At 32.4% G+C, this 4,360-nt stretch overlaps 1 pseudogene; it reads right to left on the bottom strand.

Annotated features, from left to right (window-relative positions):
- Window positions 1-649: 649 nt before the first annotated feature.
- Window positions 650-1,451, bottom strand: LOC149579961 (putative protein phosphatase 2C 26 pseudogene; annotated as a pseudogene).
- Window positions 1,452-4,360: the final 2,909 nt, after the last annotated feature.

The following is a 4,360-nucleotide window of genomic DNA, read 5'->3' as shown; positions in this document are numbered from 1 at the left end:
GCTTAAGACCCTCTTTTCATTTCAGATCCAAAGCATTTAGCATCTCGATTAGAACATCTATAAGACCATGAACATTTCTAATCTCTATAATTCTTAAGGTTGAAAAGTTGAAATTTGTGGTTGATTGAACTACCTCGAGCCTAGAATCTAATGATAGGAGTACTTGGTCTATCCTCAAGGGTTGGAAATTAAAACTTGTAGTTAGGATCATTGAAGATGACATCTACATCACCAACATGATCCAATGCAAAGTATCAATGTCAACTAGTTTCACTTTAAATATCAGTCATACTACCTTAATTCCTGATTAAATAGGTTATGCTCTTTTAGCATTGTAACAAAACTTGTCAGTGAAAGCCTACATGATAGCCCTTGTATGCTCATTTGATTCAAAATCTTTTGCTGATTACGAAGACACTCATCTCAAATTCTCTCAAATGTATCAGTCATCCTTGTAAGCTATTAGCTTTTGTCCATGTAAATGTAAAATAACTGTAACCACCATGTTCAAAAATTCTCTTGCATGTGAGATGACAATTATAGTTTTTGACAATTTTAAAAGATATATTGCTAGCCATAAAATTGCACGTAGATCAAGGTGATTAGTGGCTTCATCAAGTAAAATTAGATTGGGTTCTATGAAAAGGGCTCATGCATTAACCACCATCCCCACTATCACAATAATATCATCCAACTTTCCTTCTGCAAGACAAGAAGATTGTAAATTTCATTCTGAATAGCTTCTTCCACACTAGAATATCATATCCTTGTGTTCTAGCCTCCAAATAGTAAGGTGACTCAAATGTTCTATCCCTTCCATGTGTGCTTGCAAGATCTGCTAATGCATGTGTTGCTTTTTTAACAAATTATGCATCAGAACCTTGATACCTACTAACCACACTCTTTATTTCATGGTCAAAAACATTATCAAAAAGCCCATCTGATCCCAGGATAACAATGTCGCCCTCCATTATATCAGTGTTGTACACCATTGCATCTTTATATGTCTAGCCAACAATCTCAGAGCTCAACTGGAAAGGGTAATCAAAGTAATGTTCTTGTGGAGATGTAACAAATATTACATGGCCTTTTGAAAAGATATGGAGTCCACAATCTCCAACATTTACAATTTTAAGTGTCCCATGTTTTTCCAACATTGCAACAATTACTGTAGCTGAACTAGTCGAGCGATCTTTTGCATGTACCTTTTGTAGTAGAGATTGGGGATTGCCATTCACCTTGTCATCAAGGATATATGATATGTTAGCCATTAGTTCCTTTGGAAAAATAGTTGGATCTACATTTTCATCAACCCAACTAGAAACACCATCAGCAATGGAAAGAATGCCCCCATTATAGCTACTAACAAATAGTGCATCTTCTCCACCTTTATCAACCTTATTAGGATGTGAAATGAGCTATGTGCCAACAAAAAATGATGGCTCTAACATCAACTAGACCAGCTTCAATGACTTTAACATTGTCTTCAAGATCTTTACAGTGCTTCCTAACATGCATGGCTCTTTTTTTGAGCACCATGGCTGCTACCTTCTCCCATCTACTGGAGTGTCCTTATCATATTTAACCAGAGCATTTTCAAAGCTTTATTTTGTTGCAAATCCCAATCTAATCTTGAAGTGATCAAAGTTGGAAATTTGCATTTTGGATCTCCAAACCAATTCAACCTCATAAGAACATGTTAGAAAAATTCTGAGACACATTAAGGGAATTTATTTTCATGAAAGATGACTTTTGAAGATTAAAAATTGAGGGATTGGAAGTACGCCTACAGTTTGAAATGTTAAAATATCAAAATTTGCATATATAAGTCATCATAATAAAATTAACATTTATCTGCATATCATAATTATTTATCTACATATCATAAATCATCATAATAAAATTAACATTATGCATCTCATTATAATCTAATAGTATCATGTCATAAAAATGCATCCATATGTGTTCAATCATTCCATACACAATATCAGGTTCTTAATGCATATCATAAATGTAAAACACAACTAAAGTATCAAAATCAATAGATAAAATAATCCACTATCCATCTAAGTCTCAAATAGCTATCAAAATATCAAAGTCTCAAATATAAAAATGTAAATAAAATATCTATGCTATGACGGGTCAGGGTGAGGCCTCAAAAATAGCAGAAACTCTGATTATATAGATAGGAAGAAGGGTTTTGATTACCTTGCTTACCATTTTCATATCTTCAATTGTTCCTCCATAGGATTTGATAGCACTAACACTAGCTTTGATTCTCTCAACATATTTTACAATGTTTTCATCCTCTCTCATCTTTATCTAACCAAACTAACCTCTCAAGCTTTCTTCCTTAGATCTTTTCACATTATCATCACATCCATAGATATCCTTTAGTTTGGTCCACATGTCATGAGCAGTAGCACATCCTTTGACCTCATCAAATTCAACATAGTTAAGAGTCTATGCAATGTCAATCATCATAATGTTATGATTTTTCTTTTCAACAATTTGTACTATAGTCAATGTTCCAATAGGATCCTTGTAAGCATTTTCTAGATATTACAAACCTAAATCACTGATGTTTTCTAGGTACAACTTTATAAGTTTCTTCCATGCCTTGAAGTTATCTCTATTTAGGTTGAGAATATCTGTTCTATAAGACATCTTGATCTTTAGCTTAGGTCCTTGAAACCTTCTCTACAAGCACCAAAATCTTTGAGACTGATTGTTGGAAATATAAGAGGAATAATTGAGAGGGGAGGGATGAGTTAGTTACCACTAAAATAAACACTATATCCCTTAGATGTCAACATAAAATATAAACACTACTGAAAATATTGATTCTTAGTAAACACATAGGCACTCGATTAATAGTGATAATATGTTGTAACTTAGTAATCACTATAATAATAGCTATACCTCAGCAAATACTGAACATGCAAATCTTAAGATATTATCTGTGATTAACCTTACTTAGTTGCATACATGTAAAATAAATAGCATGAACACAAGTGACACCAAGATTTTAACATGGAAACCCAATTTGGGAAAAACCACCAATTGTAAAATGAGCCCTATTAGGAGCCACCCCTGTTAAAGGTTACAAAACACACTATTAGGTGTATCTTTATTAGAGGATTTAATCAACCTATTAGGAGTGGCCTTGTTAGAGGACTTTAAACCTTAAATCTAGAAATGCCACCTTGTTAGAGGATTTACAAATCACTGTTAATCCAACTCTATTAAGAGATTTACATCATTACTACAATGGTTAGAGAGTAACAATGAGATGACCTAATTTCTGATGCAACTAAATTTCTAATTACAAAACTTAATTCTAACTTGTATACTTGATCCTTTCTAATTGAATGTATCATTGCATCTCCACAAGGATATTATTCTTATCCTTCTAATTTGTTTCCTCTTATCATCTTCTATTCTTCCATTCACTTGCACACATTCAATTCTCAACTTGACCTTATATTTATATCTTATGTATTGTCAAGTTGGCTTGAATATAGCTTAAAATAATTAATATTTATTTCCTCAGTCAGCTAGAACCAAAAAATAAATCTATTAAACTCAATATATTAAAATAAGAAAATCCATCATTAGTTGAACCTACTTGGTAGACACTAACTCAAAAAAATTGTTCCTATGTTAACCAAGTGAAATCAGTTAACATTGCATCTTTACAAACTTTCTTTTGTAACTGAGTCAACTTGGTTAACATTGGTTCCATTCAAAATTTCTTTCATTAACTAAGTGAGCTTGGTTAACACTCAATTTCTATGAACTTCTCTTTGTCACCTGAATGAACTCGGTAGACACTATCTTCTGAAGTTGGAAAACTCTAGAATGCTTAGCAGACATAGGAAACTATCTTCAATGCCTAAGTGAGCTTGACATACACCAACTAGAAAATATATGACATTTTGTGTAACATCAAAGATAATACACAATACACAATTATTTTCAATGGATATAAGGAGTGTAATGATCCATCAAAACATGAATAATTGGTTATGTTTTGAAGGAAATTTTGTATAGTTACTTTGATTTGTTTTTTATTATGTGTGACACCATTTTTGAACTTAACCAATTTTCCCAAATGTTGTCATCAATGCCAGAGGGGGAGATTATTGGAAATATTGTTAGATAGATGTATTGATTTTTATCATTTATGGCAACATATATTCAACATTTCATTTTTTCATTTAGAAATTGACAATTGTCTAAGTGTTAGACAGTTTATGGCAATACAGAGAGAAGATGTGATGTGTACAGATGAATCATGGAGAGTTAGCTCATATGCAATTGAGGATAGTACTATGGCATTTTCATGATGATTTATACC

This window comes from Cupressus sempervirens, chromosome 1, assembly GCF_028749045.1.
Source record: "Cupressus sempervirens isolate cs-2001-9-10 chromosome 1, ASM2874904v1, whole genome shotgun sequence".
NCBI lineage: Eukaryota > Viridiplantae > Streptophyta > Pinopsida > Cupressales > Cupressaceae > Cupressus > Cupressus sempervirens.
The sequence above is the reverse complement of the archived record's forward strand: the minus strand, read 5'-3'. Positions and strand labels throughout refer to the sequence as shown.